The sequence below is a fragment of the Lissotriton helveticus genome, chromosome 7, assembly GCF_964261635.1.
Source record: "Lissotriton helveticus chromosome 7, aLisHel1.1, whole genome shotgun sequence".
Lineage (NCBI taxonomy): Eukaryota > Metazoa > Chordata > Amphibia > Caudata > Salamandridae > Lissotriton > Lissotriton helveticus.
The window spans coordinates 994154567-994181673 of record NC_136068.1 but is presented as its reverse complement, the minus strand read 5'-3'; positions in this window follow the sequence as shown (position 1 = coordinate 994181673).

Genomic DNA, 27107 nt, shown 5'->3' with positions numbered 1-27107 from the left:
CAACTTGTGAGACATAATATATACGGCCTAGCCAGGTCGGGGAATGCACCTTTGAAGGATTCAAGGCAAGTCCTGTGGCGTGAGATGTTTTAGCCCTACATTGGAACAACAAGGTGTGCTTTAATTCTGGGGACATTTCTTGATGACTGTCCATTTTGCTGAATAAAAGAAGGTATGCTGCTTACGAATATGTAGAGTGTTTTATATTTCGGACCCACATGGGTTAAAATAGGACTCCAACTCCCGTGATGCAACATTTCAAAAGCCCGGATGGGCGTGTTACTTATTGAGGGGATAATCAGTTGGAGGAGCCACGAAACAAACACTGCTATGCACGCTGCCTCTGAGGAAGGAGATTTACTCTGAAACGCGTCAGGCGAAGCATGCGAGATTATTTTATTTATCTGTCTTTCATCCAAGAGTGTTCATGCTCTTTGATATACTTGTTGTGGGTGCATCCTAAGAGAGGCAACTTGTGCGACATAATATATATACGGCCTAGCCAGGTCGGGGAATGCACCATTGAAGGATTCAAGGCAAGTCCTGTGGCGTGAGATGTTTTAGCCCTACATTGGAACAACAAGGTGTGCTTTAATTCTGGGGACATTTCTTGATGACTGTACATTTTGATGAATAAAGGAAGGTATGCTGCTTACGAATATGTAGAGTGTTTTATATTTAGGACCCACATGGGTTAAAATAGAACTCCAACTCCTGTGATGCAACATTTCAAAAGCCTGGATGGGCGTGTTACTTATTGAGGGGATAATCAGTTGGAGGAGCCACGAAACAAACACTGCTATGCACGCTGCCTCTGAGGAAGGAGATTTACTCTGAAACGCGTCAGGCGAAGCATGCGAGATTATTTTATTTATCTGTCTTTCATCCAAGAGTGTTCCTGCTCTTTGAAATACTTGTTGCGGGTGCATCCTAAGAAAGGCAACTTGTGGGACATAATATATACGGCCTAGCCAGGTCGGGGAATGCACCATTGAAGGATTCAAGGCAAGTCCTGTGGCGTGAGATGTTTTAGTGCTACATTGGAACAACAAGGTGTGCTTTAGTTCTGGGGACATTTCTTGATGACTGTACATTTTGCTGAATAAAAGAAGGTATGCTGCTTACGAATTTGTAGAGTGTTTTATATTTTGGACCCACATGGGTTAAAATAGGACTCCAACTCCCGTGATGCAACATTTCAAAAGCGCGGGTGGGCGTGTTACTTATTATGGGGATATTCAGTTGGAGGAGCCACAAAACAAACACTGCTATGCATGCTGCCTCTGAGGAAGGAGATTTACTCTGAAACGCGTCAGGTGAAGCATGCGAGATTATTTTATTTATCTGTCTTTCATCCAAGAGTGTTCCAGTGCTCTGAAATACTTGTTGCAAGTGCATCCTAAAAAAGGCAACTTGTGGGACATAATATATACGGCCTAGCCAGGTCGGCGAATGCACCATTGAAGGATTCAAGGCAAGTCCTGTGGCGTGAGATGTTTTAGTGCTACATTGGAACAACAAGGTGTGCTTTAATTCTGGGGACATTTCTTGATGACTGTACATTTTGCTGAATAAAAGAAGGTATGCTGCTTACGAATACGTAGAGTGTTTTATATTTCGGACCCACATGGGTTAAAATAGGACTCCAACTCCTGTGATGCAACATTTCAAAAGCCCGGATGGGCGTGTTACTTATTGAGGGCATAATCAGTTGGAGGAGCCATGAAACAAACACTGCTATGCATGCTGCCTCTGAGGAAGGAGATTTACTCTGAAACGCGTCAGGCGAAGCATGCGAGATTATTTTATTTATCTGTCTTTCATCCAAGAGTGTTCCTGCGCTTTGAAATACTTGTTGCGAGTGCATCCTAAGAAAGGCAACTTGTGAGACATAATATATACGGCCTAGCCAGGTCGGGGAATGCACCTTTGAAGGATTCAAGGCAAGTCCTGTGGCGTGAGATGTTTTAGCCCTACATTGGAACAACAAGGTGTGCTTTAATTCTGGGGACATTTCTTGATGACTGTCCATTTTGCTGAATAAAAGAAGGTATGCTGCTTACGAATATGTAGAGTGTTTTATATTTCGGACCCACATGGGTTAAAATAGGACTCCAACTCCCGTGATGCAACATTTCAAAAGCCCGGATGGGCGTGTTACTTATTGAGGGGATAATCAGTTGGAGGAGCCACGAAACAAACACTGCTATGCACGCTGCCTCTGAGGAAGGAGATTTACTCTGAAACGCGTCAGGCGAAGCATGCGAGATTATTTTATTTATCTGTCTTTCATCCAAGAGTGTTCATGCTCTTTGAAATACTTGTTGTGGGTGCATCCTAAGAGAGGCAACTTGTGCGACATAATATATATACGGCCTAGCCAGGTCGGGGAATGCACCATTGAAGGATTCAAGGCAAGTCCTGTGGCGTGAGATGTTTTAGCCCTACATTGGAACAACAAGGTGTGCTTTAATTCTGGGGACATTTCTTGATGACTGTACATTTTGATGAATAAAAGAAGGTATGCTGCTTACGAATATGTAGAGTGTTTTATATTTAGGACCCACATGGGTTAAAATAGAACTCCAACTCCTGTGATGCAACATTTCAAAAGCCTGGATGGGCGTGTTACTTATTGAGGGGATAATCAGTTGGAGGAGCCATGAAACAAACACTGCTATGCATGCTGCCTCTGAGGAAGGAGATTTACTCTGAAACGCGTCAGGCGAAGCATGCGAGATTATTTTATTTATCTGTCTTTCATCCAAGAGTGTTCCTGCGCTTTGAAATACTTGTTGCGAGTGCATCCTAAGAAAGGCAATTTGTGGGACATAATATATACGGCCTAGCCAGGTCGGGGAATGCACCATTGAAGGATTCAAGGCAAGTCCTGTGGCGTGAGATGTTTTAGCGCTACATTGGAACAACAAGGTGTGCTTTAATTCTGGGGACATTTCTTGATGACTGTACATTTTGATGAATAAAAGAAGGTATGCTGCTTACGAATATGTAGAGTGTTTTATATTTCGGACCCACATGGGCTAAAATAGGACTCCAACTCCCGTGATGCAACATTTCAAAAGCCCGGATGGGCGTGTTACTTATTTAGGGGATAATCAGTTGGAGGAGCCACGAAACAAACACTGCTATGCACGCTGCCTCTGAGGAAGGAGATTTACTCTGAAACGCGTCAGGCGAAGCATGCGAGATTATTTTATTTATCTGTCTTTCATCCAAGAGTGTTCCTGCTCTTTGAAATACTTGTTGCGGGTGCATCCTAAGAAAGGCAACTTGTGGGACATAATATATACGGGCTAGCCAGGTCGGGGAATGCACCATTGAAGGATTCAAGGCAAGTCCTGTGGCGTGAGATGTTTTAGCGCTACATTGGAACAACAAGGTGTGCTTTAATTCTGGGGACATTTCTTGATGACTGTACATTTTGCTGAATAAAAGAAGGTATGCTGCTTACGAATTTGTAGAGTATTTTATATTTCGGACCCACATGGGTTAAAATAGGACTCCAACTCCCGTGAAGCAATGTTACTTATTGAGGGGATAATCAGTTGGAGGAGCCACGAAACAAACACAGCTAAGCATGCTGCCTCTGAGGAAGGAGATTTACTCTGAAACGCGTCAGGTGAAGCATGCGAGATTATTTTATTTATCTGTCTTTCATCCAAGAGTGTTCCTGCGCTTTGAAATACTTGTTGCAAGTGCATCCTAAGAAAGGCAACTTGTGGGACATAATATATACGGCCTAGCCAGGTCGGCGAATGCACCATTGAAGGATTCAAGGCAAGTCCTGTGGCGTGAGATGTTTTAGTGTTACATTGGAACAACAAGGTGTGCTTTAATTCTGGGGACATTTCTTGATGACTGTACATTTTGCTGAATAAAAGAAGGTATGCTGCTTACGAATACGTAGAGTGTTTTATATTTCGGACCCACATGGGTTAAAATAGAACTCCAACTCCTGTGATGCAACATTTCAAAAGCCTGGATGGGCGTGTTACTTATTGAGGGGATAATCAGTTGGAGGAGCCATGAAACAAACAATGCTATGCATGCTGCCTCTGAGGAAGGAGATTTACTCTGAAACGCGTCAGGCGAAGCATGCGAGATTATTTTATTTATCTGTCTTTCATCCAAGAGTGTTCCTGCGCTTTGAAATACTTGTTGCGAGTGCATCCTAAGAAAGGCAATTTGTGGGACATAATATATACGGCCTAGCCAGGTCGGGGAATGCACCATTGAAGGATTCAAGGCAAGTCCTGTGGCGTGAGATGTTTTAGCGCTACATTGGAACAACAAGGTGTGCTTTAATTCTGGGGACATTTCTTGATGACTGTACATTTTGATGAATAAAAGAAGGTATGCTGCTTACGAATATGTAGAGTGTTTTATATTTCGGACCCACATGGGTTAAAATAGGACTCCAACTCCCGTGATGCAACATTTCAAAAGCCCGGATGGGCGTGTTACTTATTTAGGGGATAATCAGTTGGAGGAGCCACGAAACAAACACTGCTATGCACGCTGCCTCTGAGGAAGGAGATTTACTCTGAAACGCGTCAGGCGAAGCATGCGAGATTATTTTATTTATCTGTCTTTCATCCAAGAGTGTTCCTGCTCTTTGAAATACTTGTTGCGAGTGCATCCTAAGAAAGGCAACTTGTGCGACATAATATATATGGCCTAGCCAGGTCGGGGAATGCACCATTGAAGGATTCAAGGCAAGTCCTGTGGCGTGAGATGTTTTAGCGCTACATTGGAACAACAAGGTGTGCTTTAATTCTGGGGACATTTCTTGATGACTGTACATTTTGCTGAATAAAAGAAGGTATGCTGCTTACGAATTTGTAGAGTATTTTATATTTCGGACCCACATGGGTTAAAATAGGACTCCAACTCCTGTGATGCAACATTTCAAAAGCCTAGATGGGCGTGTTACTTATTGAGGGGATAATCAGTTGGAGGAGCCATGAAACAAACACTGCTATGCATGCTGCCTCTGAGGAAGGAGATTTACTCTGAAACGCGTCAGGCGAAGCATGCGAGATTATTTTATTTATCTGTCTTTCATCTAAGAGTGTTCCTGCTCTTTGAAATACTTGTTGCGGGTGCATCCTAAGAAAGGCAACTTGTGGGACATAATATATACGGGCTAGCCAGGTCGGGGAATGCACCATTGAAGGATTCAAGGCAAGTCCAGTGGCGTGAGATGTTTTAGCGCTACATTGGAACAACAAGGTGTGCTTTAATTCTGGGGACATTTCTTGATGACTGTACATTTTGCTGAATAAAAGAAGGTATGCTGCATACGAATATGTAGAGTGTTTTATATTTCGGACCCACATGGGTTAAAATAGGACTCCAACTCCCGTGATGCAATGTTACTTATTGAGGGGATAATCAGTTGGAGGAGCCACGAAACAAACACAGCTATGCCTGCTGCCTCTGAGGAAGGAGATTTACTCTGAAACGCGTCAGGTGAAGCATGCGAGATTATTTTATTTATCTGTCTTTCATCCAAGAGTGTTCCTGCGCTTTGAAATACTTGTTGCAAGTGCATCCTAAGAAAGGCAACTTGTGGGACATAATATATACGGCCTAGCCAGGTCAGGGAATGCACCATTGAAGGATTCAAGGCAAGTCCTGTGGCGTGAGATGTTTTAGTGCTACATTGGAACAACAAGGTGTGCTTTAATTCTGGGGACATTTCTTGATGACTGTACATTTTGCTGAATAAAAGAAGGTATGCTGCTTACGAATACGTAGAGTCTTTTATATTTCGGACCCACATGGGCTAAAATAGGACTCCAACTCCTGTGATGCAACATTTCAAAAGCCCGGATGGGCGTGTTACTTATTGAGGGGATAATCAGTTGGAGGAGCCATGAAACAAACACTGCTATGCATGCTGCCTCTGAGGAAGGAGATTTACTCTGAAACGTGTCAGGCGAAGCATGCGAGATTATTTTATTTTTCTGTCTTTCATCCAAGAGTGTTCCTGTGCTTTGAAATACTTGTTGCGAGGCATCCTAAGAAAGGCAACTTGGGGGACATAATATATACGGCCTAGCCAGGTCGGGGAATGCACCATTGAAGGATTCAAGGCAAGTCCTGTGGCGTGAGATGTTTTAGCGCTACATTGGAACAACAAGGTGTGCTTTAATTCTGGGGACATTTCTTGATGACTGTACATTTTGATGAATAAAAGAAGGTATGCTGCTTACGAATATGTAGAGTGTTTTATATTTCTGACCCACATGGGTAAAAATAGGACTCCAACTCCCGTGATGCAACATTTCAAAAGCCCGGATGGGCGTGTTACTTATTGAGGGTATAATCAGTTGGAGGAGCCACGAAACAAACACTGCTATCCATGCTGCCTCTGAGAAAGGAGATTTACTCTGAAATGTGTCAGGCGAAGCATGCGAGATTATTTTATTTATCAGTCTTTCCTCCAAGAGTGTTACTGCGCTTTGAAATACTTGTTGCGAGTGCATCCTAAGAAAGGCAACTTGTGGGACATAATATGTATATATACATACACTCAGTGAAGCTGAGTCCCAAGATGGCTGCCAACACTTCCTGGTTAAAGTGTTGGCAGCCAATCAGAGCATTTCCCTGCACAAGCTCGTCTTTTTTCGCAAGAGCTTTGCGACCAAAGATATATCTATCATTTTCTTCTTGCACTTCTAAAAAACTGCTGAATGGATTTACATCAAATAACAAAAAGCACAATCTGCGTAACAACATCTACTTTTCTGCCAAATTTGGTGTAATTCTATCCAGCAGTTCGGAATGAATGTTCAGCAACACGTTCCTATGGCAATTAACATTACAAACTCACCCTCATTTCGTACCCCTATTTCTCAGTCCTCACTGCAGGGATCACCCCCAAACCATCCATGACACGCAGAGTCTACTTTTACACTTTCTTGGGAAAATTTCATGAAGATCGGTCAAACAACGCCAAAGTCATAGTGTCAGGAACCCGAGTTTGAACTAGGGGAACTGAAGAATGGGGCCCGCTGCATCCCGAGCCTGAGGTTTTGCTGCTTCATATACAGGCTGAGGAATATACCTTTAAGACTCCATATGTTGTCTGTGAGGAGGAGTCCGCCCAGTGATGTCATCATCAGTGATCCTACCGGAGGAGGCGGGGACTCAGAAAGAGGAAGAGGACTTCGGATTTTGTTTTTCTTTTCTTTTCTTTTCCTCATACCCTCCCTTCTTTGTGGGAAACACATTTAGTGCGGTGGAAGAAGCAGGCTGAGGACTTAAAGATTTTTCAAAGACTGTATTGGAAACATAAAATAACACTCCCTAAGACCCTTTTTGCCTACTGATTCTCTGTCCTTAGCTTAGAGTGCCGGGCCCTGGGGTCACCTTACGACATACAGGGAAGTAAAAAAAAAAATTACAAAAATTCTTTACTTAACAAACCAAAGGTTACACGGACGTTATAGTTAGGCTCAGATTTCACTCTTACAAAACCAGTGAAATTCATCCGTTATAATTAGCTGAGTTAACTATAAACACCCACACAATGCACTGCTTATGACCTCACATATTACATCATTCACAACATGGTCAGTGCCATCACTGATGACATATCGAATTGCATTACTGATGACATCATCCAGTGAGTGTGAGTGTTTTCTAAAAGTGTATGAGTGTTAAACATATATACCAAGGTGCTACAATGTTAAAATAGTATACTTTCTATATTACTAATGAGTGATTCCATTTTTTACATAGATTATGTGAGCAGCTGTGTGACTGTGTGTATCCGTGTGTGAGTGGGTGTCTGAGTGGTTGTACAGGTATTTGAGTGGGTGTGTGAGTGGCTGTATGGTTGTATACATGGGTGTGTAAGTAGCTGTGTGGGTGACTTAGTGGCTGTGTGAGTGACTGTATTGATGAGAGAGTGGTTATGTCATTGGCTGTAGGGGTGAGTGAGTGGCTGTGTGAGTGGGTGGATGAATGGTTGTATGGGTATGCATATGACCATATGGGTAAGTGAGTGGGTGTCTGGATGGCTGTATGAGTAAGTGACTGGCTGTGTAAGTAGCTGCATGAATAGGTGAGTGGCTGTTTGAGTTGGTGTTTAGTTAAGTGAGCTGGTGTGTGAGCGGCTGTATTGTAGAGTAAGTGTGCATGTGACTGGATATATGGGTGAGTGAGTGGATGTGTGAATGCTGGTATGGATCTGTGGCTGTGTTTGTAAGTGGATATGTGGGTTTGTGAGTGAGTGTGTAAGTGCTTGCATGGGTGAGTGAGTGGCTGTGTTAAGAAGCTGTATGGGTGAGTGTGAGGGAGTGCCAGTAGCTGTATGTGTAAGTGACTGGCTGTCTCAATAGAGGTAAGAGTGAGTGAGTGGTAGTGTGAGTGGTTATATGAGTGAATGGGTGTATGAGTAACTTTATGGATGATTGAGTGGCTGTGTGAGTACTTGTATGGGTTGTGAATGGGTACATAAGTGTTCATGTGGATGTATGACATTACAACGCATGCTTTTACCACACATGCCTTTACAACGCGGTATTTACAACACATGCCTTTACAACGCATAGCGCTTTGGGGTGCTGGATAGTGAATAGTTTAATTTACTCTTCCAACTCCAGTCCCCGTGGATAGTAGGGAAGGTGTTGGATAGTAAATTAAATCTATTCCCTATCGTAGAGCGCCCCCCAGCGCAATGCGTTGTAATGGTTTGCGTTGTAAATACCGTGTTGTAAAAGTTGCGTTGTAAAGGTTGTACACCATTTATGTTGGTGTATGAGAGGATGTATAGGGGTGAGAGTGGGTGTGTGAGTGTTTCTGTAGATGATGTCATCAGTGTTGTCATCTGCGATGTCATCAGAGATTTCATCAGTGATGTCACTGACCATGAGTGATATATTATGTAAGGTCATAAGCAGTGCATTGCAGGGGCATAAGTTATAGTGAGTTCAGATGAATATAACTGCTGAATTATACTGGTTTTGTATGCGTGAAATGATACCTTAACAATAATATCCCTGTAACGTTTTGTTTTTTACAGTGAATTTCCAAGGTTTCTTATTCTAATTCCTAACTATAACGTCCCTGTAACCTTTGGTCTATCAGTGAATTTCTACGTTTTTTTTATGTTGCTTCCTAACTACAATGTCCCTGTAACCTTTGTTATTTTAAGTAAATTTCTCTGTTTTTTTTAAATTGTATTTTCTAACTGTAACCACTAATCTTTGATGCTGTGTGTGAGTGCATGAGTATCTTAGTAGGACTGTAACTGGATGTGAGAGCATCTAACTAGGTCTATTAGTGGGTGTGTGAGTGTCTGAGTAGGTCTGTGAGTGGGTGTGTGAGTGTCTGACTGGATCTGTGAGTGAGTACATGAGTCTCTGGGTGTTTCTGTGAGTGTACATAAGTCTCTGAGTGAGTCTGTGAAAGGGTATGTGAGTGTCTGAGTCAGTATATCAGTGGGTGTTTGAGTCTCTGAGTGAGTCTGTGAGTGGGTGTGTGACTCTCTGAGTGGGTGCATGAGTGTCTGAGTAGGTCTCTAAATGGGTGCATTAGTGTCTAGGTGGGACTGTGGGTGGGTGTGTGAGTTTCTAAGTGGGTCTGTGACTGTGTGTGTGAGTCTGCAAGTGGGTGCCATAGGGTCTGACTGGGACTGTGAGTGGGTGCATGTGTGTCTAAGTGGGTCTGTGAGTGGGAAAATGAGTCTCTGAGTGGGTCTGTCAGTGGCTACATGAGTGTCAGAATGGGACTGTCAGTGGGTGTGTGAGTACCTGAGTGGGTCTGTGAGTGGATGAATGAGTCTTTGAGTGGGTCTATCAGTGGGTCAGTGAGTGTCTGAGTGGGTTTATCTGGGTTTGCGAGTCTAAGTGGGTCTGTGAGTAGGTGTGTGAGTGTCTGGGTAGGTCGGTGAGTGGGTACATAAGTGTACGTGTGGGTCTGTGTATGTGTGTGTGAGTTTGAGTGTCTGATTGCATCTGTCTGTAGGTGGGTGAGTGCCTGAATGGGTCTGTGAGTGAGTTTGTGATTCTCTGAGTGGATCTGTGAGTAGATACATGAGTCTCTAAGTGGGTTTGTCAGTGGGTGCGAGACTGTGAGTAGGTCTTTGAGTGTGCATGAGTCTCTGAGTGGGAGCATGAGTCTCTTAGTGTGTCTGTTAGTGGCTATATGCGTGTCTGATTGGGTCTGTCAGTGGGTGTGTGAGTGCCTGAGTGGGTATGTGAGTGGGTGAATGAGTCTCTTAGTGGGTCTATTAATTGGTGAGTGAGTGTCTGAGTAGATCTGTCTGGGTGTGTGAGTCTCTGAGTGGGTCTGTGAGTGAGTGCATCAGTAGTGAGTCTCTGAATGGGTCTGTGAGTGGGTGTATGAGTGTCTGAGTAGGTCTGCATGTGGGTATATGAGTGTACATGTGGATCTGTGTGTGTGGGTGCATGAGAGTGTGATTGCAGCTGTCTGTGCGTACATGAGTGCCTGAATGGGTCTGTGACTGGGTGTATGATTCTCTGAGTGGGTATTTGAGTGGGTACATGAGTCTCTAAGTGGGTTTGTAAGTGGGTACATGAGTATATGAGTAGATCTGTGAGTTGGTGCATGAGTCTATAAGTGGATCAGTGAGAGGGTATGTGAGTGTATACTGTATATGTGGGTCTGTGTGTAGGTGCATGAGTGTTTGAGTGGGTCTGTGAGTGGATGCATGAGTTTCTAAGTGGGTCCATGAGTGAGTCCCTGAGTAGGTCTTCGAGTGGGTGCTTGAGCCTGAGTGGGTCTGTGAGTGGGTGTATGAGTCTCTGAGAGGGTCTATGAGGGGGTACATGATTGTCTAAATTGGTCTGTGAGTGGGTGCATGAGTGTCTGAGTAGGTCTGTTAGTGGGTTCATGAGTCTCTGAGAGGGTTTGCGAGTGCATGGATGAGTGTCTCGTTGGGACTATCTGTGGATACACGAGTCTCTGAGTGGGTGTGTGAGTGTCTGAGTGCTGTCTATTTTGTTTCAGGATCACTACAATCTTTTGGAACTGTTTGTTCATTTTAATCTCCATCAGTCTCTTCAATTTTTCAGGTGAGAGACTGGTCCTTCTGATTGTGATAACGGTGCCAGCTGCACTGAAAACAGGTTCCGGAGAAACACTAGTTACCTGACATGTAAGATACTTTTAAAAGCCTACTGAGCTCTTGCCGCCATACCAATAGAACACTGGGTCTTGATCCAGGTATACTTCTGTTGAGTCATCCAGATAGTCTTTGCCCATATTCTGAATAGTCATTCGTGCTGCTACTTGATTTGCTTGCAACTCTGTCCTTGACTTAAGTCCTGCTAAATCAAAGAAACCCATTGCAGAAGGTGTCAGTGAACTTGAAGCAATTGTTGCGTGAGTTTAGGTGGAGCTGGTGATGGTGCTGGCTGTTTCTGCAGACCCTGCAAACCAATAGCACAGCTCTGCGTCCTGTGTGGAGGTTGCACTTCAAAACTTCTGCCTAATGATCCTAGTCTTGTAAAATAATACATCCATTTCAATAAAAGAAACAAATGAAATTGAAGTGGCCATTGCTTTTTTGTATCATGGGTCCATTATTGTACTAAAGGTGTAGTATTTAGAAGACACAGGGGTATATTTACAAGAATTCCCACCAACCAGTATTAGCGGCAATTTTTGTAACTCTGCCTATTGCCAAAAACTATCACCTTGTTACTGACGTATGTACAATATGTTGCTGCAGAACGATAGTATCAGCTACCCACAGCGAAAACTGCTGCTAACGCTAGCGCCTAGGAGATAAAACATTTGTCGCTAACGAAAGAAAAGGGACAAATGGCCAATTAGAGGCAAACAACTCATGTTAGTCATCCCAGCGTCAACGTTTCTGCCTCTAGAGGCAAAAATAGACTATAAGTCCACCACCAATGATAAAAATAAAATAAAAACAATGTAATGCAGAATGGAGCTGCCAGGGCCAAGTTCAGTACAGGTAAACAACCCCCTAGATCCCCCAACATCAATGATGACTAGCCAGAGTCTGAGGGGAAGAGGAAATGCAGGTTCAAGGCTCTATTTATGTAAAGATGCACATCACTGGAGAAAACCAGTGATGCATAACTTTTCATAGAGCTCTCCTAGTGACAGCATGGCACCCGAGGCCTGGAAGTGTGGACATTTCCCAGGGCCCGGAGACCTCGCTGGGCCTGCGTCTGAGACCCAGAGTGGGGACGGAGGTCCTCTGGAGTTGCTGAGGCCTGATGGTGGAGGCGGGTTGCCCTTACCTGGTGGTGAAGGTTGGCAGGTCACATGGAGACACATTGCTGACCTGTGTGAGAAGACCGCCTGGCACCCTTTGGAGCTGTGATCGGTAGAGGCGCTCCTGCGAACTAACAAAGGGAAGCCCACATCGCACAACACGCATCACCACTACACCAGGGTGCACAGAGGAGATTGCCACTGGTGGACCTCGCCTCTCTGCACCCCTGGCCGCATGATGTGGTGCTGCCCAGATGCTGTGGAGGGTCAGGCCCCTGAGCTGCGCCAAACTAGTGTGGTGGGAGTGCTGCAAATTCACACCTAAGTGGGCACTTTTGCATCACCTGCATCAGGAGGTTACCCAGTGGACTTGGTGGCAAGTGTTGTACCCAGGCATGTGAAATCTCACCTTGCTGAGGCTCCTGCTGGCTGAGTCACAGATTTGAAATGAGCACGGCAGATTGAGCACCGGTGTCGGTGTCCAGGTGAGGAGAAGGTGTGACAGGGAGCAGAGGAGGCTTGCCGTTATGTTGGTCCAGTGCCATGGACACTGCCTACCGGACACTCCACCTCTGTGATGCCACCACCCTCCTCTCCCTCAACCCTGGATGCCATGCCGTCTATCAGCATGCATCACAGAAGAATACCCTTGTACCTTTCTCCTGCAACTACACCTTCTGCCACATCAACACACCAATGCCTCTTGCCACCCAGCCGATCAACAGCGCACCCGACCGGCTCAACTTCATCGTTGTCAATGTGTGGTCCCTCCACAAATACGCCACAGAAATCTGGGACCTCCTCGATGCCAACTCTTCAGACATCGTCTTCTTCATGGAAACTTGAACCAACTTCTGTTCCATACTGGACATCGCCATCCCCGACAGCTACAACATCACCCACAGGGACCACCCGCTGCCCAGGAGGAGGCATTGTCATCATCTACAAAAGCACACTCAGACTGACCCAACGGCGACCATGGAACACCTCCACTTCCAGATCACTACAAAGCCCAACACCATCCTCAGCAGGCACCCTTGTCTACAGGTCCCCCGGCCCATGATCCTACATTCACTGATGCCATTGTAGACCTCATTGCACCCCAGGCTCTCTGATCCACCAACTACATCCTACTTCCACCTGAACAACCCAAGTGACCAGAACACCAGCACCCTCCTCAGGCCTGCCAAGTACCATGCATCAGGTGTTAGACTTACCCATTTCAGTGTGGTGATCCGCATCACTGCACTGAAATACAAAGTCACGCATTTATAGCGCCCTGACCACCTGGTGATGCCAGGCACGCTCACCTAGGAACTTTATTTAAGTGCCTAGTGCGATGATAATAAGTGTGCTCTGGTCTGTGCTCCCCTGCCAGTCTCTGAAGTGCTGTCTGATACTCACGTCACCTTTAGTCACAATCTGTCCTTACTGCACTGATTGTATAATTATTGGCACTGAGTGCCAAAACTGTGATTTATTCAAGCTCTGCCTGGCCTCCCCCTCAAGCATGCCACATGGCAGGTCAGTGTTGTGCGTGGTAAACAAATGTAGCAGCGACCATGTAGTGTCTTGATTGGCCCCTTACATTGAGGCCTTGGGCAGCAGTTTCCTTTTTCATTGCCGCGCTGCCGCCTGTGCTGTATAGTTCTGAAGGGCCGGTAGCTGTGCAGGTCAGTGTGTGCTCCTTTAGTTTGTTTAGGCTGCCTGCAGGCCTTGAAGGGTCTTGTGCACAGGATGGTGATTTCGCTGATATAACACCAAAGCGGCGGCTGTTTGGGGGCACTCTGAATGGTTGTGTATTTTGTTTTATTTGCTGTGCTACAAGTTTAAATGCACAACCACCATCATCCGTACCTTGCAAAACATAATTACAGTGTATGCTATGGCGGGCGGCAGCTTCCACACCGCAGTGGTTGGAAGGTGCAGGCGGCGAAGGCAACTGACCTACCTGTACTTTAAGTGGTGCAGGGCACCGTGGCCAAGACTGCAGAAAAGGTGCAATACAATAAATGAATGGATGCAAGAAAGCTCTTCCTTGGCGCATAGCTTCGGCCTGGAGGCTCAAGAGACCTTTTTTATAGTACATTGCTCGAGCAGGTTTAGCCGCACCATCCTGATCACTGTGTCTGGCAGTAATTAGAGCAATTATTCATTAATAGCTGCACGTGGACAGCTGTGTATATGTCCCGAGTGGGCGATAATGTCGCCCAGGGTTGATGGCAGCTTCAGACGCCCTTTCGCCCTCCAGGAACACCTGCACAGGGGCTCTGGATAAATAAGGCCTGGGGTAGTGGAAGTAACATCATGCACGCTTTGATCCCAAATGATGCCACATAGCTAACCCATTTTACCACAGTTATCTTTTGAGTGAAAAAAGTGGAAGAAAAAAATGTACTTGAGAGGGAAATGGGAAATGAGACAATGGGAAGGAGGGAAAAAGCAAGAAAGAGGAGGAAAGGGGAGAAGGAAAGAAAGAACATGAACCACATGTTCACAAAACTGTATTTTATGAGGATTATCTGTGAGTTGCTGCTTTGTACTAGATTAGTGCTCTTCCATTTCTAGCACTTTACGGCCGTTTTAGGATCTTTCAGTTTTTTGTTGCCCAAATGGGTCTAATGTCTGTTATTTATATGTTTCGCGCTTCTTCATTGCCTGATTTTGCTTGCGAGAAAGTGTCACTCATAGTCATTGACTGTCACTCATAATTACACTGAAATTATGAAAATGTCACACATAAGCAATCTGAAACCTTGGCAGCTATGCCTCCTGGAGAACCTGACCAACAGTGGACTCAAGCAGATAGTCACCGCACCAACACACAAAGCCAGACACATATGTGACCCAGTCTTCTCCACCAGCAGGAACTTCAACTACAGCCACACAACTAAATTCTCCTGGACCGACCATCATTGTATACATCATGCCTTCAATACGCCCACCCTACACCAACACCATCATCACCCCCCTGTCATAGCTGGGTAAAGGTCACAGAAGAACTTCTCGTCAACTCCACCACTATATCAACACTTATAGACACCAACACCACAGCTTGCAACCTCAACTGATGGATCTCCAACTGCGTCGACACCCTGTTACCCCTCAAGAGAAAACCAGGCAAACAACACTCCAAGATGGCCAACTGGTTCACCCCCCCTACTAGTCCAGCCCCAACTGCAGACGTCTCGAGAAGAGATGGAGCAACAACAACAATCATCTCCCTGCATCATAGCGCAAGGGTGCCTGCATTGGCGTATGGCTGCCATTGTGCATCAACATAGGGGGAAAATACAGTGGTGCTCATTGATGAGCCCTTCTGTCAGTTTGAAGTTGTTGGTGCATCATTTTCTTTACGTACTTGCAGCGTGAATTTTGCACCACGTTGCACCATATTCACAAAGTGGCACATCTAGGCATATGCATGAACTTGTGAAGCTCTATGCGACATTATACTTGCATCAGGTATATTGTATGCAGTGTGGGTGTTCCAACGATACAAAACCTCGTAGGAGTGGCACAGTGAAATCTCTCAGATTTCACTGAGATACTTATAGTACACCACAGTGTCAAAACCTTAAGCCTGCCTCATGGCAGGCGTAAGGGCGACACAGTGTCAGAGTGATAGGCTGGTCTCATGCATTGCTGGAGTTGTGTTATGCTTGCAACACAACCGCAGCAATACGTGACTTTAGCGCTGACAGATACTTCAGTATTCCAGATGTATCTGTCATTGTTTACGACATGTAGCACTGTACAGTAAATATGGTGCATCCATGGCTTCACAAGGAGGGCAAAGTGAAAAGTGTTGCAACGTTGTTTTGTCGCAGCGATGCAACACTTTTCATGAATGACGCCCAGGAATGCCCCCTATCTCATTGATAGGGTGCATTCCTGACCTTTTGTTTTGGCGCAGGACAGCGCAGCAATATTCCTTGCAGCGCTGTCCAGAAGACAAATATCATATATGTGGATCCAAGTGCTTGCACCAATTTTAAGACCAGCTATTTTTAGGTCTTAAAAAAAACTGCCTCTAACTGTAGTTAGCTGCAGTTTTAGGGGTTATCGACGTACAGGAATTTCATTGTAAATATCGAGAACTGCGCAGCAGTGTTTTCACTTAAACACCTACCTTGCATCTTATTTTTGATAAGTCCCGTTAACAGAAGTGGCGATCTTGACAAATTTACGTTTACGCTGAAAAAGTGCTGCTAACTGCAGTTAGCCGCAACTAGTAAATAAGGCAATTTAAAAAATCACTAGAACATCAAAAAATTGATGCTACAGCGGTGTTAAGTTCTTGTAAATAAGCCCCACAATCTCATTTGGCTGCCTTTGATTAGGGTTCAAGGGAAGGATTAAGTTATCCACCAAAGAAGCTGCTTCTTTATTGAAACTGGTGAACATTTGTTTCACCTTTTTCAATTCTCCTGTAGCAGATGCCACAATGAGATTGATTGGCTCAGGTTACTGTCTTCCTTGCTGACTTCCTCTGCCATAATGTTGAAAGAAAGTAGCATTTGTATCAGGCATTCCAGTAGCCCCCATTTGTCCACCTCCATTGTCATGGCTTTAGCCGTTGCATCTGCTTTCCTTTGAATTCCATAATCATTGATACATTTGTAATGCTCAAACAGTGTTCCAGCATGTAGTAGGCTGAGTTCCAACATGCATGCACCTTCGGTACAAGGGTTTTAACAGGTAGTTTATTAACACGCTGAAGGATTCAACTTCTTCCAGGCTTTGAATGAATTACCGAAATGAGTGCACATTCTTTGGCAGATTACCAATAAGTTGCTGACTATCTCTTCTATTTGAGAAAATCCTGCACAGTTAAATTGATGCAATGCTCTAAATATAGGACTCATATCAACCATCAGCTGTGGCGTTTACTATATTACTGCCATTGTCAGTGGAAAAAAACACAATTGTGAGACCTCTGAGTTTAAGCCATTCACAGACCTTGGTATTAAACTATTCCAAGACGTTGGTAGCTGTATGCAATTTCTCCATTGCAAACATCGCAATTTTTGCATGCTGCCAAAGGCCCGGAAAAGCATCATTCACAGTGAGACCAGCAGCTAGCCTGTGCCTAACTCTCTCACAGAACCTATGGGTGCTAGTTTTACTGCCATTTTGACATGGCATTTAAAACCTTTTGGCAAGTTTTTCACTACTGTGAGGCCGACTCCTCTCAAAGGCTAACATTAGGAATGTATTAATACACTTTAAGCTGTAATTCCTGATTAGAGCATAGTAGCTGTCTCACGTTTTATATCTTTGGAAGGGTAATGATAAATCCTCTGTACTGTTCAATTTAACATTACTATTTTAGAAATGCCAATTTTAGAAAGTGGACATTTATCTGCACTTACAGCTCTGGGTGCCTGCAGCCTGTCTCCAATGCACGTCTGGGGTGGGTAACAGCTACACTTTACTCATTCCCACTAGACAGCCACAAACATGGATCGGTTAGGTGTGTCTGAGTACTTGTCACCATTTTGATGGCTCTTCCTGGACAGGAAGGGAGGGGGGAGCTGACACATATACTTGCATAGGCAGGGTCTTGCCCCCACACAAAGAGTGATTGTGCCTTACAGTTAGTCTGGAACCAGGGCTGGGAAGAAAGGGCATCTGTGCACTTCAAAGGCTCTTCTTTAGTCACCCTCACTTTAAAGGCACAACTGGGTATAAGTACTGGGGCTCTGACCTCATCAAGTCAGACACTTCTGGACCTTAAACTAAACTCTGTCAGAAGAACTGATGTGATGCTTCAAGAACTGCTGATCTGGAAGACCTGGTGTTCTGCTGTGGTGCCCTCCTGACTGATGCTCTCTGACCCTTCTGAGAGAGAGCTGGATTCTGCCTTGCAACCAAAGTGATCTTCAAGGGTGTGTTGGCTAGCCTCCTGTTGCTGGAGACTCAGGGCTATCAAAGTCTCTACACCTGTTCCTGTGCCTGGTTCACTGGAAGTGGACCTAGATACTTGCACCAGAGAAATTAAAACATCCCCATGTAGCAGAACCAGCACATCGACCCTATTGTGGTAGTAGAATCAGCTAATCATTCTGGGAACAAACGCATCGCCTTGAGGGCCCAATGCATCGGAACCTCACATTGCTGCCTTAGCAGTGTGAAGAGATCAACACATTCTCAACTGTGTTGAGAAAACCCGGCACTTCACACATCAGAACAAAGACATCTTGGCTAGTCATTTCATTTTCTAAACTGACACATCTCCACCACTGCATGGAGAAAATTGACCCACCACCTCGACAGCAGGCTCGACATCGAAGCATCGCTTGTCTGCACTGTTGCAACCAGAATCAAGGTACTCTGTTCACCATCCGTGCATGGCTCTTGTACTTGGCTTGCGCTCCATCGCAATCATCCTGAACTGTTGTTTTTGTCCCGGGCCAGAACGACCAGATAACTCCCATTGGTGCTTATTGCTTCTATGCACTAGAACTCTTTTTATTCTTTAGAAATTCATATCTTGACTTCTACTTTTTTGATTTTTGTCATTTTCATTGTGTTACTGTGTGTGTGTTGCACAAATACTTTACACAATCCCTCTTTAGATAGGCATGGCTGCCCTGTGCCAAACTACAAGAGGGTGAGCACAGGTTATCATTTAGTGAGCATCTGACTTATCCTGACTAGGATTGTGGTTTCTGCTTCGGCAGAGTGCATAACTCTGACAACAACCAGAAACACAATTTCTAACATTCATTGTCACCACCTTCTTCATTTGCAAGGCTTTCAAGAAGCTTCCTTTTCCTTTGTCTCTCAGACTAAGCCAGGGTCTAATCCATGTTCAGATCATCAGATGGGGGCTCGGAGAAGATGGGGGAGTACCCTTTATTTTCCGTGCTGGAGCTCATAAAGCTGATGGGGAAGAACAGTCTTCTTGACAATATAAGCTCAGAAAGAACCTCAACCACTTATGCTTCTCATTTATCCAGAAGTTCTGGTGCTGACTGCAGCTCCTGTTGTCTACTTTCCAGGGATGATTCAGTTTGTGGCTAAGACAATTCCATTTCAGATTCACTGTTCTCCATGACTACAGTTACTGTAGCGCTGAGAGACATTGCCTTAGATTTTGATGGTCATGGTGCAGTTAATGCAGAAGTCTCAGCCTCTTTCTGCCCAGGAGACTCTTCGGCAGGTATCTCAAGTTTCCTGAAAAAGATTAAGCTTGATGCCAGTGGTGGCATACTGCTTCTTTCTTCTCTTCTAAACTAACTACTTTCTTGGAAGGAACCTCCTTCTTTGGGGCCATCTTCTTAGCACTAGCAGTTACCACTTAGCACTGGGAGCAGAAGCACTTAGCAGTGGAGGACTCAGGTGTCACTGTCAGCAAATTACTTCAGAGGCTTCAGTACTTTGTGAGATGTGTTCTGCAGCACCTGCAAGCAATGCTACAAATCAAAAGGCAATGAAACAGAGGCTATCAGAAGAATCTTTACAATGTAACACAAGTGAAGTCATCATCATCATCCTCTTCATCCCAAATGCTTTAGAGTAGTGTACCCAAAACCATGCATAAACTGCTTTTTTATCACATGACAACACCATTACATGTTCCTCCAGTGTCATGATTAGAACCCTATAGAAGGCAAGGTATGCAGGGAATAAATACATAAAAAATTGGTAACACTATTGAAACCAAAATTAAAAAATGCATTAAATATTTGCTAGCTGCACACAATAGTAGAAGCTAGATCATTCAACACAAGGCCACTGAAGAAGAAGGCATAGGAGACAAAGACAAAATGGCCACCAAAAACACACACACTAACTAGCTCTACAAAATGGTGGTTGCTGAATTGCTAGCAAAGAAGGAGGCAGCATCGAAAACAAAGTCAAAATGGCCACCAAGACCACCACACACATACACACACACTCACACACAAACACACACACCTATACATACAAACACACACACTGTCAAACACACACACACACACACACACATTGGCCATACAGAATGACCACCCCGCATGGCCAGCAAAGAAGAGGCAAGAGGAACAACAAACACATGGCAGACTATGGCTAGGCAAACACACACTGGCAAAATATACAAAGAAATACATCAAAACATTGTTTGTGTTCCACTAGGGTGCACTGGTACTTTATCGGAAGCAGGAAACAAAATAGAAAAATGTAGTAAAAAATATCAACACTGTGTACCACGACAAGAAACAAAGCACAAATAAGTATATCAGAAAAAAACAATTAACAAAAATGTCTGAAGCCTCTTCTATCAATGGTCCTAGGAGATTGCTTTTAAAAGCTGAATAAAGGGATTGAAGCACACACTGGCAGCACAAAATGGTGGAGGCTAGCTCATACCCTGTGGTCACTGAAGAAGAAAGCATGGAAGACATAAATAGAATGGCCACCAAACACATATACACTAATTGGCTTCACAAAATGATGGTCACTCCATGGACAGTAAAGAAGGAGTCATAGAGCACATAGAGAAAAAGCCACTGCACACAAACACACATATAGAACTGTGTTGTGCACACACACACACACACACACACGCAATGGCTACACAAAATGGCCACCTCTACATGGATAGCAAAGAGGGGTCATTGAGAAGAAAGAATACATGGCAGCCTACGGAAAACACACACATACTGGCTACACAAAATAGCCAGCAAAGAAAGAAACATGGAGAACAAAGAAGACAGTTGCCTTCCCCTGCCTGGAGCACACACCTCCACCCCCATCGGAAAAAACATCTTGTAGCATTGCAGGAAAAAGATTGCAAAGATATTATCAGGCACATGCAAACAAAAAATAAAATAACTTTATTTTGCATTTTAACCACACTCATCAACAACACCCTAGCAGCAGTGATCAAGTGAAACATACATCAAAAAGAAACCCATTGCCTAGTGCAGGTTAAACTTCCGTGAAAACGAAAACAACATTACAGTGAAATGGTAAACAAATCAGTATAAAATAAAAAACACACATAAAAAAGGAGGTGAAATATATTTAATTCTAGACCTTCTCCGTGAAAAATATCTCAACATTTCCCATCGAAAAACAGGTAATCCCACATGGGCTTACCCCTACTCCAGCCCAAACTCCAAGGCAACCACCAACAAAGATACAAAATACAAAAATTGAAAAAATGAAAAAATGAACAAAAGATACCAGTGCTTAATTTGTGCCGGTGCTTTCTGGTGCTCAGCACCTGCACTTTATTGTCAGGGCCAGGGCTATAAACTATTTTCAGGAGGCAGTGGTGGTGAACTAAAATAGTTCAAACAAAATGCAAAGTAAGACAGCTTTACTTGTCCAACATCGTCTGTGCTGCTCAGCCTCTCACTCTTACCCATTCGTCAACACATGCACTCCTGGCTGGCGGGCGGGCGACTGAAATCCATCTTTTTTGTCACTAATAAAACAAGCATTGGCAAAGCCAATAGGTCTCGCCTTTTGGATGTATTGAATTTGACAATGCTGCTGACTGTGGATACCCTGCAGCATCTGTAAAAACATCAGTGTGGTACAGCGTAGGGCAAAGTAAATAAATAAAGCAGCTCATAGAGCGAACTTGTGTGATGACTTATGTGGGCATGAATTAGCAAGCATGTATATGCCTAGAAAGAGCTTTTGTAAGATGGAGAGGTGGACAACAATTTGCTTCCTGCTCCTACAAGGAAATCTTTCTTTTTTTTTTTTAAAGAAACCATTTAGGTGTAGATGGCAATGGACGAGCAGGTAATAAAGTAAGATTAGTGGACCAGGTGCGGAGAGAACCACGGAGCAAAGGATTTGCCTTTTCTCTGTTTCTGTTCCTGTAAAAGAGCTAGTCCATCCGCTGATCAAAGAGGACAGGAGTTATCAGCCTCTACATTTTGGTTGACAACATTAGTCAGTCAGGGGACGGTAGTTGGCAAGGAGGGCCACCCAGTCCAAGGTGTTCACCTTCTTCCACGCCCTGAAAGCATTACGGTTCACCATCCTGCTTTGCTCACAGGGTTTAGCTGAGGCCTCGTTGAAAAAAACAGATAATGGTCCATTTTGGCAACGTATACTTTCCCAAATGCACAGACTTAGAACTCACCATAGAGTGTTTAAAAACATTGCAGTCTATTTAGACATGACTTCGATACGTTTCCTTTTCCCTCCGAATACAGTTTATTCAAATATCTTTATTCATAAGTGACCTTCAGGTTTAGACATCAATATGCCATTTTTGTTTGTTTTACTCCCAAACGTCATACAGAGGGTCTCACTAGAATGAATATTGTTTTTTTCATATCTGAGAAAGAATGGTACATATTCAAGGCCAGGTCTTTTGTAGTCCAAGATCAGCAACACAGAATAAGCTATTTACATGGCTACTATTTACATGGCTAACATAACATTCGCTAGGTCAGTAATAAAGTACTTTAAAAGGTATGCCTGCTTTACTCTTTGTATAGTAAGGGCTTAAAATTACTGCTTGATCCCGATAACTTCTCTTGGGACTAGTTGTTGATATATAATGGGCTTATGCTCTGTATAAACCATGGATGTGTACCCCACCTTACTATTCTACTCAAAACTGTCTGCCTATTAGTAGCTACAAAGGGACTAGTGATGATGATAAAAATAACATCAATAATATAATAAAAGAAAGCATCATGGTAACACTTCAGTACTATACAATGCAGAATTCCCACAAGTGGAAACCCAGTTCCAAATAGATGATTGTAAAAAACAGGCATGTGTCTCATTTACATGACAATTCATTCACAAAAACAACAGCGTAACTTAACATTAGTTTTCATGTGTGAAAACTGCATGCAAACTGATCAGGAATAGAAACAAACAGTTTGTGTGTGGTCAGTGCAATTTAAAGTACCTCAAATTCCCCCACACACAAAAGCCACAGGACTTCCATATTTATGCCACTCTCCTCCACTTACAAAAATGTAAACTCTCATATACTTTCAGGTTTTCTGTATCCCTTGATGTTCTTGTCAGAGAAATTTAGGTTACAACTATTGTTGTGAATCGGACCCATTAATATTTGTTCATAGTGCTTTGCAAGGGCCTTCTTGTAGCTCGGGCCTATGGAGAAACCCGTAGACTTCATTCAACTCCCTTCAGTGAGGTTCATGGCTCTCACAGGTGGTTAATTATTCAGTTTTCTCCACATCAGAATTTAACCCTAGCAATCTTTCATTTCCATTATGGCAGCAAAAATGTACGAAACTCCTTCAGCTAAAATTACAGTCGCTATACAGTAAATACTCAGTAAATAAGCTGAGCCTCAAATCACTCCTTTCATCCATCGGTCTTCAGAGCGCACGTGGAGCTGTGACAACTGCAATTACAGGAAGGAGGCTGTGGATTTGTAATATTGTGTATAGTGCATTTTGTACAGTTGTGTTTATTAACCTTTAAATGTCATGTTTGCTATACATGAAAATGAAACAGGATGGTATCAACATTCAAATTATTGCGGGCCATTATCTCTTCTTCTAAGCACATTTTCAAACAAGACCTCTTTATAGTCTGTTGTCAATTATATTCTGTGCTGGTTGGGGTTTAACAGCTACCTCATTGTGTATTACCTTCATGTTAGGGAGCAAAAGGCACTGTTGTATGTTGGGAACATTATTTTAAGGGCTAAGGGGTGCCAATTGGGTAAGAAATGTTCGGTTTATGCCCATTTACAATGCACTTGTGAGAGTAAATCCCTTTCTAAAGACTTGTCCCTCCTCCATCTCTCCTTTTACTGATCCCAAACCTCCTTTCACTACTATGATTGCCCTAATAACCCTTTCTAGATTCTTCCCTCCTCTATCCCTCCCTTGACCCATCCCAAACCTCATTTTACTACAGTCTCCTAAAAAACACTTTATAGACGCTTCCCTCTTTTATCCCTCCATTATCCCATTCAATGAAACTAACAGACTCGTATGTCCATTGCTCAAATTATTATATATTTCCCTATATTAACCCACCACTAATCCTTTTTGTGTTCCGAGTTAGCATGATACTCACCAAAAAGGGCTTTGATGCCTCATCATGGCTGGAAGCGCGATATAGATACAATTACAATATTGGGTATATTACCGGACTGAATGATGTGCATAGATCAGTTACAGGTTGTGCATATGCCAGGGAGGTGCATATTGTGCCTCTTGCAGAGTCCAATAAATTCTTCATGTGATAGATGCCTTCATAGTGGGCTTGTACCTCTGAGCTCTATAATACCATATATTATACTGTCTTTTAGTAATTGACTGGTCAGGGGCAGTTTAGGATTAAGCCTGGGGAGACACAAAATACAACGGAAGTAGATAGTCATAGCAGACCTTTAATGGTCAGAAAACATTCATTATCTTCGGGTCCAAAAGTCCTGACATCCAGTCTCTTTTGCGGCTTTGTCTTGATTTTATTAAGATACTTTCCAAGGAGCTTGAAAACCAACACCTATCAAGTCAACCATCATATTACCAAGGTAGGAATTCAGATTGGGTATTACATGTGGCTTTCAGCCGTGCCAGTTGAGGATGTAGGTAGAGCCAATAGAGTAAGTGGGTGGAGCCAGGGGGAAGTGGGTGTGGCCTCCCACAAAAATGTGAGCCGCTGTACTTCATTTTTTACAAATTAAGCCCTTAAAGATGCTGGTACTTGTTCTCCCTCAAACAACAAGCTTTTTCAAAAAGTGCTGCATTTAACTTAATTAATTTCTCCCAAGATGTTAAGATTCTAATTGTGTAGATATAGCAGGGATTTCATTCAAAGAGAGCGGGTGATGCTTTCCCTCCAAAACCTAAATCAAAAATGACTAAGGGATGGACAAAGCAGAGAAATGTTTTCAGGACAGGAAGATGAAGTTGCTTTTGTATGTACAGTAGCCTCCCAGTCTCTGTTGCACTTCCTTACTGTTTAAAGAAAAGAAAGTGCATTTTGCACTGAAACAAATACCTAAACCATCCGTTCAGGTAAAATATTAACTCAAAAATACATTTCCAGTTGATTTTCCAGCTGCTCAATTAGAAAATCTACTCGAAATTATGACTGGTGAGCATCCAGAAAAAAGTACTGCAGTTTGAAATTTTGAACAACCGCTGAACGTTCTGGTTGTGTTTGCCAAAAGACAAACGCAAGTGCTCACACTCTTGCTTTGTTACAGTGCTTCTCACGCTCCAATTTTCCCACACAGGAGAATTATTTATGTGACGCTGCATCATGGCATTACAAACAGTAAGTTCACGTCCCAGGAGAAACTGGAAATTACTAAAAGACTCTGGAGTATTTAAAATGATGCCCAGGCCTAACAATTACAACAGAACACTTAAGCTAATGTATTAATTGTTCCACAGTACTACGTAGATGTAGGCATGTTGTAATTCTTGGGAGTAGCTGCTTGATTTAAGTTGGTGAATTAATGATTCACACTTAGAGCCCTATTACGTGTTTGGTGGTCTGAGGATCACCAGACTCTTGGTGGCATGGCGTTGGCAGAAACAGCCACCACCGCACCGGCAGTCTGACTGCCTGATTATGACTTGGACAGTCTGACCGTCCTGGGACTGCGGTGAGAGGCCGCAAAATACCTAGTGAGACCGCCATGGTCGAGCCAAGCATAATATGAGTTTCCTCTCCTCCAGAGTTTGCATGGAGGATTTTCCTCCATGCAAACCTGGAGGGGATGAAATGAAGGGGACCCTACATGGCTCCCTTGTATCTTAATTGTGTGTGCATGCAAACAGCGGGGGCATAACATGTGCCCCCCTGTGTGCATGCACATAGGTTCCTGCACAACATGGATTTCGAGTCCATGCCATGCAGGAACTTTGTAGTGGGGTCCCAGTGTGGTGAATTTTTTAATAGTACAGTCGCCTTTAAAAGAGGCACCACCTTGGGTCTGCCACACTGCCCACCTGCCAGACTACTTGTAAGTAGTAATCAGGCGGGCAGGCGGAGCGGCCTTCAGCAGAGTGGTCGTGCAGCGGTTTGCTTCCACACCACCACTCTGCCGCAAACTCATAATCGGCCCCTTAGGGGATCATAGCTAACTTCAGAAATGTGAAGTGAATCTTGGGCAGTCTCTGCGTTGTGCACAATAGCTTGGCATTCACCGGATTATAGTGGTTGTGTGTCCTAAACACATTGTTCAAAGATCAAGCAGAGCATTAGGTAAATACATTCTCACCTTCACACATATGCACATTTCCCTACATACCTGCACAAAAACATGTCCCCTCACATACCCGCTCATGCACGTTTTGCCCCCACACAACCTGCACTCACAAAAACAAACATGCAAACATACAATCATATAGCCTCCAAATACATGCACACAAACACCCATGCAACACAGACTTAAACACACTCAGGTACACCTGCACACACAACATGCCTGCATTCACGTCTCCTAAATACACATGCACAATCAAACAATTACTATGTGGTACTACCACACTCCGACAGCCACCGTCGGTCGTGTAAGAGCCTAGATGTGCGCATTTTACCTGCTGGCCTCACCGAGCCCAGACAGTGTAGAACAAAGTCTACCACAACTGCCCTCTAACTGAACACCTTCAGCGTAGATTTCTAACCAACTATTCTGTTTTTCGGTGTGTGTGGCTTGATATGGAGCCTGGAAAGAGAAAAACAGAAAGTAGACTCATGATATCCTGAAAAATTAACAAAAATAAGCATTGATCACCAATTATGTGGGAACAGGATATCAACTGCTAGTACTCAGCATATCTCATATCATGCAGACCCTCTTTAGTTTGAGCTATTTCCTGTCTTTAGATGGTATTTTCTGCAGCCTCTGTGATAGGTTATCTGACTTAAGTTGGTCTTGGAAGCAAATCTGTTTTTAAGAG